The sequence below is a fragment of the Lissotriton helveticus genome, chromosome 9, assembly GCF_964261635.1.
Source record: "Lissotriton helveticus chromosome 9, aLisHel1.1, whole genome shotgun sequence".
Classification (NCBI taxonomy): Eukaryota; Metazoa; Chordata; class Amphibia; order Caudata; family Salamandridae; genus Lissotriton; species Lissotriton helveticus.
This window is the reverse complement of record NC_136070.1, coordinates 1,069,639,598-1,069,651,517: the sequence shown is the minus strand read 5'-3', so window position 1 is coordinate 1,069,651,517 and position 11,920 is coordinate 1,069,639,598. Positions and strand designations below refer to the sequence as shown.

Genomic DNA, 11,920 nt, shown 5'->3' with positions numbered 1-11,920 from the left:
TGAATCTGCACTCTGAATCTGCACCCACAATCTGCACTCTGAATCTGCACCCTGAATCTGCACCCACAATCTGCACCCACAATCTGCACTCTGAATCTGCACCCACAATATGCACCCACAATATGCACCCACAATATGCACCCACAATCTGCACTCTGAATCTGCACTCTGAATCTGCACTCTGAATCTGCACTCTGAATCTGCACTCTGAATCTGCACCCACAATCTGCACCCACAATCTGCACCCACAATCTGCACCCTGAATCTGCACCCTGAATCTGCACCCTGAATCTGCACCCACAATCTGCACCCACAATCTGCACCCACAATCTGCACCCACAATCTGCACCCTGAATCTGCACCCTGAATCTGTACCCTGAATCTGCACTCTGAATCTGCACTCTGAATCTGCACCCACAATCTGCACCCACAATCTGCACCCACAATCTGCACCCACAATCTGCACCCTGAATCTGCACCCACAATCTGCACCCACAATCTGCACCCACAATCTGCACCCACAATCTGCACTCTGAATCTGCACTCTGAATCTGCACCCACAATCTGCACCCACAATCTGCACCCACAATCTGCACCCACAATGTGTGAGTGGCGTTGCGTGTGTGAGTGGCGTTGCGTGTGTGAGTGGCGTTGCATGTGTGAGTGGCGTTGCGTGTGTGAGTGGCGTTGCGTGTGTGAGTGGCGTTGCGTGGGTGAGTGGCGTTGCGTGTGTGAGTGGCATTGCGTGGCTGAGTGGCGTTGCGTGGCTGAGTGGCGTTGCGTGGCTGAGTGGCATTGCGTGGCTGAGTGGCGTTGCGTGGCTGAGTGGCGTTGCGTGGCTGAGTGGCGTTGCGTGTGTGAGTGGTGTTGCGTGTGTGAGTGGCGTTGCGTGGCTGAGTGGCGTTGCGTGGCTGAGTGGCGTTGCGTGTGTGAGTGGCGTTGCGTGTGTGAGTGGCATTGCGTGTGTGAGTGGCGTTGCGTGTGTGAGTGGCGTTGCGTGTGTGAGTGGCGTTGCGTGGCTGAGTGGCATTGCGTGTGTGAGTGGCGTTGCATGTGTGAGTGGCGTTGCGTGTGTGAGTGGCGTTGCGTGGGTGAGTTGTGTTGCGTGTGTGAGTGGTGTTGCTTGGGTGAGTGGCGTTGCGTGGATGAGTGGCGTTGCGTGGATGAGTGGGGTTGCGTGGATGAGTGGGGTTGCGTGGATGAGTTGCATTGCGTGTGTGAGTGGTGTTGCTTGGGTGAGTGGCGTTGCGTGGGTGAGTGTGGTGTTGCGTGGATGATAGTGGGCTTGCGTGGGTGTGAGTGGCGTTGCGTGTCTGTAAGTGTTGCTGTGTGGGTGAAAGTGGCACAGAGCCTTTGATGTGGCCTGGCGCAGGAGAAATGCTGCTGCTGCTAATTAAATACAAGAGTGGCCGGGAAGCGGCCGGGAAACACAAGTAAGGCCGGCCACATAATTAGGGGAGGAGAAGCCGCACAGCACACGCTGGGAGAAGCCCTTTGATGTGCTGTGCGGCCGCGATGCGCGCTCTGTGCTGGGGGAGGGGGGAGGGCCATTAGCCTGAACTCGCGGCAAGATCAAACGAAGGGTGGGAGGGACATTGAGGAACAGATGGCCATGAAAGTGTATGGGCCAAAAACGCGTGCCTGTACGTGCACTCGAAGAAAACGCCACGAAAAAAAGCGGTGGTTTGACAATCAGTTCGAGCACTTGAATTCTCGCCATTTCCCATTCCTTCGGAATGGTAAAGGACGAGACCTAAAAATCTAAATTAAAAGTTTTAAAATACTCTGTAAATGCAAAGTACTTTGAAATTGCAAAATAAAAAATATGCTGGAATTCTTAGCTTGATTCGTTGGAGCAACACAACTAAAGCAAACGGGATATAGTTTGGATGATTGGAGGTCTTAATTGAAACAACACTGTTATGTGCCAAAAAAAAGAGCAGACATTAGGAGTGAAAAAGACAATGGGATATGCTAAAGTCTAGCACAGTGCTTTCTCTTTAGAAATAAAACTAAATTTTGAAAAGATCTGACCATCCCATTATAAGTAAAATTTCGATTTTCAGATTTTTTTAGTTTGTGAAGTAAACAAATTCCATAATTTGTATATATGTTATATGTATAAATGTTTCTCTTTTTTGTGTGTTGTTTAGAGGTTCAAATTGTAGAAATTGCTTAGGTGCTTCTCATAGTGATTGAGTGGGGATCCACAGGACCTCTGGTTTATAATATAGCATTTGCCTGCTCTGCAGGACATGTTATGGGATGGCAGGGACCATCTTCAAGAGTCATAAATATAGATCTCCTAGCTGTGGCTGCTTCATCTTAGCATCTATACACAACACTGACAAAACAAATTTCATTCTTATAGAATCGTTTTCCCAAGTTTGTTTCAGCTGTTACTAAACCCAACTAAACACAAGGCCTCTGCAGGCCCTTCGGCCGTGCATGACGGGGGTTGGCCACAGGGTCTGGCCTGCAGCAAACCCCAACAGACAGCCAACCCCATGCTCCACATCCCCAGGGGCCAAATACAATTAAAAAAAGGGTAGGAGGCAGCCCCCTCCCCAAGCATTCCTGGGTCATGGAGACCCAATACCCAGGCCCAAAATCTAAGTGGAGGGGGGCTTGCAGGTCCCTTTCCAAAGCCTTATTAGACCCCAGAGACAGAAATCCCCAGGAGCCAAATATAATGAAAAAAGGGAGGGGGGCCATATGGCCTCCTTCCCCGAGCCTTATTGGGTCATGGGGATCCCATTCCCTGGGGCCAAATCAATAAAAAGGGTGAGGGGGCCATGTGGCCTTCCTCCCCAACCTTTCATAGGCCCTGGGGCCCCATCCTCTGGGTCCTTTTTTTGTTTAAAAGGAGAGCTAGGTGCCTGGCCTGCTCCTCAAACCATATCAGGTCCCAGAGACCCCATCCCCTGTGGTCGAATGCAATGAAAAGGGGGAGGGAGTTTATGGCCCCCACTCCCCAACCCTTCTTGGGCCCCGGGTACCCCATTCCTGGGGCCAAATTTAATAAAAAGGGGGAGGGTCGCACGGTCCCCCTCCCCGAGACATCAGAGCCCCGGGAACCCATTCCCCGAATCCAAAATGTGCATTACAGAGGGGTGGGTGGTTCAGATATGGTTTAGCTTTAAGTAAACCGAAAAAGCGCTGCAAAGTACAACACACACAATTGATCATGCCCGCCATGTTTTGCTCTTTGTAGACATGCTTTTTTGTACCTGAAATCTACTAAGAGGTGCACTGAACATGGAGGAGAGAGTGAGTTTGCGACTCCTACTCTAACCTGATATGTCGTGTCCAATCCACCCAGAGATCACGGAAACCAAAGCCCTGTAGGAGGCACTCATAAATAACCAGGGTATAGACCATATGCATCCTTCCCCAAGCAAGAAGGTTCATGTATTCCAGGAAGCACTGTTAAGCAACTAGGGTGTATGATGAGTTAGTCACTCAAAGCTATCTACTAGTTCATCAAATCATTGCTTACTTGGGAATGTAATACCAAATGTGGTGGGTTTACGAATAATAGTGCATGTGTCCATGAACAATGGTTACTGCATCAGCCATGTTCTTTCTAAGATTAGCCCTGGTGCCCTCTTTTGCATCGCAAGGCCATACACAACCCTGCAAAAGGCAGCACGACTGGTCTGTTGTGGTTCAATCCTCATCTCATAACCCTCATTGCATCACCATTTTTGATGCAACCATTTTAGGACTTCTGTTGATTTGTCTGAGATGGATGCGATCTGAAGGACACAATTATGGGGTTGGACTCTATGACTCAAAAGAAGCACATATGTGTTCCAGTTCTAATGCTTCTTGCTTGAGTTTCATGTTTGTGAAGTGAAGTGGATAGTTCATATTGCTCACTTTCCAACAGACCTTGATAGAACCAGGATGTTCACTGTTTTGTGCCCCCAAAATTCCAAATGAGTGATACAGGGAATGCGTCGGAACACAGAAATAAAAAAAATATTTTAAGGCTTCAAAGTACATTTGCATACTTCCAACATACATCAATTGACATGTTTACGATTGTGCCCCAAAATATCTGTTGTCCCTTTGTACCAACTTAGTGCACTATTTTTGGTATAATATACAATAGATAGATGTGTGTGACTTAACTAACAAAAGAAGGGTACACACATTTGTATATTTACAGGTACTAAAAACCCAACGGCCTGTGACACGCAACAAATGCATATAAAAACATACAATTTATTCCAATAGGAGTACTTGTCCATGACATCTGGCTGCCAGCTGAGCTACCAATAGTTCCTGTAGTCCAGGTTTTGCTGTTTTTCTGTTTATTGGATGCTTGTTAACGTGCTCTGTCTGTCTCTATGTGCTTTGATCGTTGGCTACTTTATTCTTACTCTAGCTACTACCCAAGAAGTTCATTGGACGCCAGAGGAAGCAGCCTCTCCAAAGAGCCACGCAGGTACTGTAACATGCAATGGTCTTTGATATGTAGTTGAAGTATGTTTGGCCCACATATCTTTTGCCAGGACACCAAGCACACACTAAAGCATGAACCTTATAGTCTCTTATGGACAGCTCAAACACAACCATATGCTTTTCAGCTGATGTCATCGGGTCGGTCCCTAAAGATTTTTGTTAGTGGATAAGGTCCATTTTTTGTTATTAAGAATTCTGATGCTCCATTGATCCAGTCATTACATATTAATAAGAGTTTAATATCCCCTAGAGCGCATTTACAAATTTGTATTGGAACCACAGAGAGAAGAATATGGTGGTTGTTTATTTTCTATGTAGAGCTTGTTTTATATTTTGAACACTGGTCACTATACTATGTGGTTTAAAGCTACCAGGGGAATTTCTTTTAAACACATGATGACAGCTGTCTTCCAAAGTAGCAGATACACATTTTGTAGTAAAAAAAATTGAATTATAAGAGCATGGTAAGAGTTGGTGAATATTTGACCATCTCTGTGGCATTAAATACGTTTTTGACCACAGCTGTTTTGTATTTGCTGTATTGAGCTCAAAATCGCATTTGAAAACAATACAAGACCTATTGCATAGAGTGCAATATTTTGCAACAGTTTTGTTCATAATAAAGTAGATCTTTCATCATCTGTTGAAAATGCCCATCAGGACATCTGCAAGATCAGTTTGAGAAGATTCAAAGTGGAAGAGATGTCAGATTACCCAGGGGTTACTATGCTCATTTCTAGACTAGAGGAACACAATACGTGCTTTTCCATGGAATTTTTGAATGCTTAATGTGGGACCTAATTTTTGTGTTGCCTTTGTTTGTTCAACCTGTTCTTTATGTATGTATTTTGTAATTTGTTTATTTATTTAAGTGGTATAACTTTTCAGACACGCCCTTTCACTTGCAACGCCTTGACTAGTTGCAGCTGTAGCTTTTAGGTCACTCTGACAGCCGACAGACCAGACATAGGTCTAAACAGACCACAGTTGACCATCCAGCCCAGAAAGCCTTCGGTATGCAGACTTTGTGCTGCACTCCAGCACCTAATTAAACAACACTACAGTTGTAGATGGCAAAATGCCCATCAGCATGGTGGGAAGGGGAGCAGAACACAGGGGAGGACCACCCCATAAAAATAAAAGAAAGCGGCAGTCACCGCATGCAGGCACCAGTGTCGAGAGTGAGTCGATGATTGCACTGTAGTAAAGTGTTTGTAAATCAAAACATTTACATGGAGCTACACATACGCTCATACACACAAATTTCTCACAGCACTGAATCAGATCTGCAAGGAAATATCGCCTCTGAGCAATTAACCGCATGCGTGAGGGCGGAATTCCGCTCGCACGCTGAGATTTTTAAAACCGCATGTTACGTGACGAGCTGGGCTCGTCATCAGCGTGCGAGGAGGCTACCTCATGACGAGCCCAGCTCGTCATCAGCGTGGAAGGGGTTAAACAGGCTCTTAAGGATTCCTCTTCAGAGCTTCCTTTAAAATGTGTACCTTCTAGGTCATTTGTTTTGAAAATTGGTTTGTGAGGTAAATGATTTAACTAAGATTTATAAAAGTTGATAAGTGAGGATGTAGGACTCTGCAAATTCATTTGCAGCCGGCCAGGCTTGATTGACAAAAGTCGAATTTTTACTCTAAAGGTAAGGGGAAAGCCCAGGGCATGTGCTTGTGATCTTTACTAGGGCGCTTTTACGAATCAGACCCTTGGTGAACAACGGTGTTGAACCCCATGAAGGAGAATTAAGATTGTAAGACTACCTTCATCTGCATTTCCTAATTCGCCAGCCTTAATGATCACTAAGGCCCATTCTCTGCTGATGTCCGAAGCAGAAGCTAGGACGTTGTCTAGAATTTCATTTGTTCTGGATATTTTGACAATCGAGTGGCTTATAATTTTTCAAATATTTTAGTTGAAAGTGGAAGATTAGCAAACTGTGTGCTACCATGCAAGATTTCAAATTCTTCTTTTACCCGAGAGGTGATACTAGTCTTTTATTGAAAAACACATTGAGAAATGTGGTTCCTGCAGACTAAATGGAGGTATAGACTTTCTGTCCGTTTGTCAGAAATAGAGTGAGTTTCATTATTAATTTTTTAAGAGGGTATTCTGGTATAATTGGCTAGAGTTTAAATCAGGATGAAGGGGTAGACGAATCAATGCACAAAGAGAGATATCTTGTGTTGGCTGATTTGTTGACATCAGACTTGAAGAGTATGGCATAATTTCTTATGCTCTTATTCTTCGAATAGTTATAGTTTTATATTTTCAAGCACAAATTGTTAAATCATTTTATGTTTGACAAATAGGGAGGCTGGCACTCCTTTACTGTACGGAAAATATTTTTCAGTCTCTTCACGGGTTTGGAGAGTTTAAGATTTTAAGCCTTTTTTTGGCTTGGAAAATTGAAGTTTATTCATGTATTTATTACCTGTGGTTTTATATAACTTTACCTAGACAGAGGAAGGTAAGACAGTTCATAAAAGAGGATACCAGATAAACCAAGAGAAGGAGTAGTTTCTGTCCTGTAACTCCAGTTCTGTAGTAGGGGTATCTCTGTTATAGTCATAATCTAGTGAATAGTCCCGCCCATGTGCGTGGACCCCGGAGCAATCAAAAATAATCTCTTACAGTGTCCAAAAAAATGCAGAAATGCATAGACACTTAAGAGAGAATTTAAAGACAGATAATGCAGCCTAAAAAGGCTACACTGTCCAGTACTTCAACTAGAAATTCCACCAAAAAATCCACGAAACAGCAAAAGCCTGTACAGATTTCCATTGCTTCAAAAGCAAACTCCCTCAGGAATGATAGAGAGAAGAACCTGGACAGACAAGCCCCATAGGCTGCCATTATGTGGCTCAAAATAGGATACTGTGCCTTTAAGAGAATCTTCCAGAACCTTCTCCCAGTATCCCAGAATGCATAGCAGGTCCAAGTTACTTTCAGTTCTTTTTGAAGGCGTAACACGCCAGACCTGTAGCATTCCGTACATGAATATCTCTCTCCACCGGGGAGGAGGGCGGGCGCTTATGACTATAACAGAGATACCCCTACTACAGAACTGGAGTTACAGGACAGAAACTACTCCTTCTGTAGTAGGGGATCTCTGTGTATAGTCATAATCTAGTGAATAGAATGGCAAGCCCATCCCCACACCAAGCGGCGGTGGAGAAGAATAAATAACGCCACTATTGCGCGAACAGATTCCGCAGCGAAGCCTGCCAACCTGAGCGTCTGCTCTGGCATCAGTGTCAAGGCAGTAATGCCTAGCAAAGGTATGGACCGACTTCCAAGTGGCTGCCTTGCAGATCTCTGCAATGGGAACATTACGAAGCTTAGCTGTCGTGGCAGCTTTGCCCCTGGTGGAATGAGCCTTAGGTTTGCCCCCTAAGGTCTTATTAGCTTTGTAGGAACACAATTGTATGCAGGACACAATCCACCTCGAGATGGACTGTTTAGAGGTAGCAAGACCTGTCCTGACTGATCCATAATTGATGAACAATTGGTCTGACCTACGAATATCTTTGGTCTTATCCAGATAAAACTTCAGCACCCTCCTCACATCCAGGGAATGTAAAGACCTTTCCGCTGGAGACGAAGGATTCTGAAAGAACGTAGGTAAAGTTATAGTCTGGTTGATATGAAAATCAGAAATAACCTTGGGAAGAAACTTAGGGTGAGTACGCATAACAACCTTAGCAGCATGAAATACAGTATAAGGTTCTTGGCAACACAACGCCTGAATTTCACTCACCCTGCGGGCCGATGTAATGGCCACGAGGAACGCCACCTTCCAGGACAGGTGCTGCAACGAAGCCTTATGAATAGGTTCAAAAGGCTCCTTCATCAACCTGGACAGCACCACATTCAAGTCCCACGAAGGCGAAGGAAGCCTGACAGGAGGGAATACTTTCTTCAAGCCTTCCAGAAAGTCTTTGATCACAGGGATCTGGAAGAAGGAAGTTTGTGAAGGGCATTTCCTGTAGGCAGTCAAAGCAGCTAGATGAACCTTAATGGAATGGACATTAAGGCCTGACTGCGCCAGATGTAGTAGATATGGAAGGATGACATCTTCCTTGCATGTCGTAGGGTCATAGTTCTTAGACTTGCACCAGATGCAAAACCTCTTCCACTTGTAAGCATAAGAAGTCCTAGTGGAAGGTCGCTTAGCCTCCTTCAGTATGTCCATACAATCCTCTGGGAGATTCAAATGGCCATATTGCACTATTTCAGGAGCCATGCCGCCAAACTCAAAGACGAGAGGTTGGGGTGCACCATCCGCCCCCCGAACTTCGTGAGAAGGTCCGGCCTGCACGGCAGCTTCATGTGAGGAAAGAGAGACCGGTGAAGCAGGTCCGTGAACCACCACTGTCTGGGCCATTCCGGGGCAATCAGAATCATTCTCGCCCTGGATTGGGACAGCTTGATGAGAACCGCCGGAATCAGGGGAATGGGTGGAAAAGCGTACAGAAAGCTGTTCGACCAGTTGATCCAAACCGCGTTCCCCAGCGTCCCCGGCTGGTAGTACCTGGAGGCGAAGCCTCGGCATTTTCTGTTTTCGGCGGTGGCGAACAGATCTACGTCTGGAGTTCCCCACCTTGCGAAGACTTCTCCTAGTACTTCGTCGTTCATGACCCATTCGTGGTTTTCCTGAATCAGTCTGCTCAGTTCGTCTGCCTGAACATTCTGCACACCTGGCAGATGGGTGGCCGTTATCGACAGTCCTCGAGCCAGAAGCCAGCGCCAGATCGCCTGCGCCTCCTGCGACAGAGTGCGCGATCTCGAGCCCCCCTGCTTGTTGAGGTAATACATCGTTGTCGTGTTGTCTGTCTGAACAAGCAGAGAGCTGGTCTGAAAGGACGGGTGAAAGGCCTTCAGTGCCAAGTGGACAGCCCTGAGTTCCAGGAAATTGATGTGGTACGTGGACTCCGTCGGGGACCACGTCCCTTGAATCTGTAGGTCTCCGGAATGCGCTCCCCAGCCTTGAAGAGATGCATCCGTCACGATAGTCTGTGTGGGAATGTCCTTGTGGAAGGGAACCCCTCTGAGGAGATTCTCCTTCGAGCACCACCACTTCAGAGACTGAAGAGCATGTAGAGACAGCCGTATCTTGTCGTCCCAAGATCCTCTCCTCTGGTCCCACTGATCCTCCAAGCACTCCTGCAGCGGTCTCATGTGCAGCCGCGCATGTGGCGTCAGGAAGATACACGAGGCCATCGATCCCAGCAGAGAAGACACCGTCCTCACTGTCGTGGATGGAGCGGACAAGAGAGCCTGAGCCTTCCGAACGAGTGATAAACGTTGCTCTTCCGAAGGAGACACACTTGCTGACAGCGTATCGATGGAGGCTCCCAAGTACTGGATGCACTGGACCGGAGTCGGAACAGACTTGGACATGTTGATGTGCAACCCCAGCTTGTTCAAGAGAACGCACGTCTTCTGGAAGTGTGCTTGAGCTTCCGAGAAGGAGGAGGCCTTGATCAACCAATCGTCCAGGTACGGGTAGACAAACACCTTGTTCTTCCTCAGGTGTGCCGCTACCACTGCCATGCATTTCGAGAATGTCCTGGGTGCAGACTTCAGCCCGAAGGGAAGCACCGTGTACTGATAGTGATTGGTGCCGACTTGAAAGCGCAGAAACTTCCTGTGTTTGCATGCAATTGGCACATGGAAGTATGCATCCTGTAGATCTATGGCACACATCCAATCTCCTCGTTGCAGCTGAGGATAAATCTGATGCAACGACAGCATGCGAAACTTTTCTCTGCGAATCCACTTGTTTGCCTGACGCAAATCTAGAATGGGCCTGAACTCGTTCTTGTCCTTCTTGTGGACCAGAAAAAACCGAGAGTAAAGACCTCTTCCTCTTTGAGACAGAGGCACGTCTTCTATCGCCCTTTTCCTTAGCAGGATGTCTGCCTCCGCCTGGAGCTCGCGCAGTTGGTACTGCGAGCGGACCGGAGGGATCGATGGGGGCGGGCTGATGAACCGAAGACTGTATCCATTGCAAACAATATTCAGCACCCACTTGTCCTGAGTAATTTTTCTCCACTCTGCCAGAAAAAGTTGAACGCTTCCCCCCACCGGAGCGGGTAACGGACGAAGGGGAAGTAACCGCTCAGGGTCGAGACCCAGCCGGGCCCTTGGTCGCGGTAGAGGACTGTTGAGCCCCTCTACCCCTCTGATGCTTCTGGAAGGGTCTTCTGTTTTGCTGCTGTTGTTGCTGCTGCTGATGTTGCCCAGAAGACTGTCCCCTTCCTCGACCCTGCGACCCGAATCGTCGCTGGAACTGGCGGTAGGGTTTCTTTTCCTTGGGCTTCTCCAAGCCCACCGCTGTCAGGGTCTCAGTCTCGGCCTTCATCCTGGCCATTTCATCATCCGCGTGTTTTCCGAATAGGGTGTCTCCAGAAAACGGCAGGTTCGCCACACGTTGTTGCGCTTCAGGTTTTAGCGACGTCAACCGGAGCCAAGCATGGCGTCTCTGGTTAATCCCGTGGCAGTATCCATGCGCGGCCAGCAGGGAGATATCTGCCGCGGCGCTGATGGCCTGGTTAGAGACCAGCATCCCTTCCTGGACGATCTCCATGAAGTCCTCTCTGCGGTCGCGAGGAACGAGGTCCGCAAACTGTTCCATTGAGTCCCACAGTGCACAGTCGTATCGTCCCAACAACGCCGAGTCACTGGAGGCCTTCATTGTTGAGGAGGACGTCCCACACGCCTTCCGTCCAGCAGAGTCCATCCAGCGGCTCTCCTTATCCGGAGGCACAGTGGATGCAGGGGAGGTGGCATGAAGCTTCCGAGCCGCCGTCACAATCACCGAATCCGGTGCCGGATCCTTTCTCAAGAAAGCCGGGTCCGAATCTGGAGCTCTGTATTTCTTGATGAGCCTGGAAGGTGCAGACTTCACCACCGCCGGCGTTAGGAAGAGCTGTTCAGCCGGCTCAAGGAGCCCTGGCACCAAAGGCAGTAGGGGGCGAGACATGTGTTTCTTATGTAATGTCTCAAAGATCACAGAAGTCGAAGGCGTAGGCGCTGTAACCTTGATCCCCAACTTCGCCGCCCCACGCAGGAGAACCTCCTGGAACGTGCCAATATCGTCTATCGGGGACACCCTAGTCTCCGGTGAATCTGACAGCGTAGGCGAGTAGAAACGGGTCCCAGATGCAGAACGGGACCTGGACCTATGCCTCCTATGGCGATGCCTGGATCTCGAGGAAGATCCGTGTCCACTCCTAGATCTGTCTCTTCTCCCCGAGCGAGACCTCGATCTCTTGGGTCTGGGACGCTCCGTCGGTCTCCCCGGTTCGGACGCCCTAGGCTTCGGAAGAACCTTCGACTTAGGAGTCTTCTTCCGGGGCGTCGGATACTTGGGCATCGACACCGATCTCGGTGGAACCGGGGGAGGAGGAGTAACCGGAACCGGGGCCTGCGGAGC

General features: G+C 48.0%; 1 protein-coding gene across 1 annotated transcript in view; it reads left to right on the top strand.

The window, feature by feature from the left end:
- Positions 1-4,407: 4,407 nt before the first annotated feature.
- The window catches only part of IQSEC1 (IQ motif and Sec7 domain ArfGEF 1), a 492,992-nt gene continuing 485,479 nt past the window's right edge, over positions 4,408-11,920 (top strand). The window contains exon 1 of the mRNA XM_078661440.1: positions 4,408-4,453. The gene's annotated coding sequence lies outside the window, so the exon portion shown is untranslated. The remainder of the gene's footprint in view (positions 4,454-11,920) is intronic.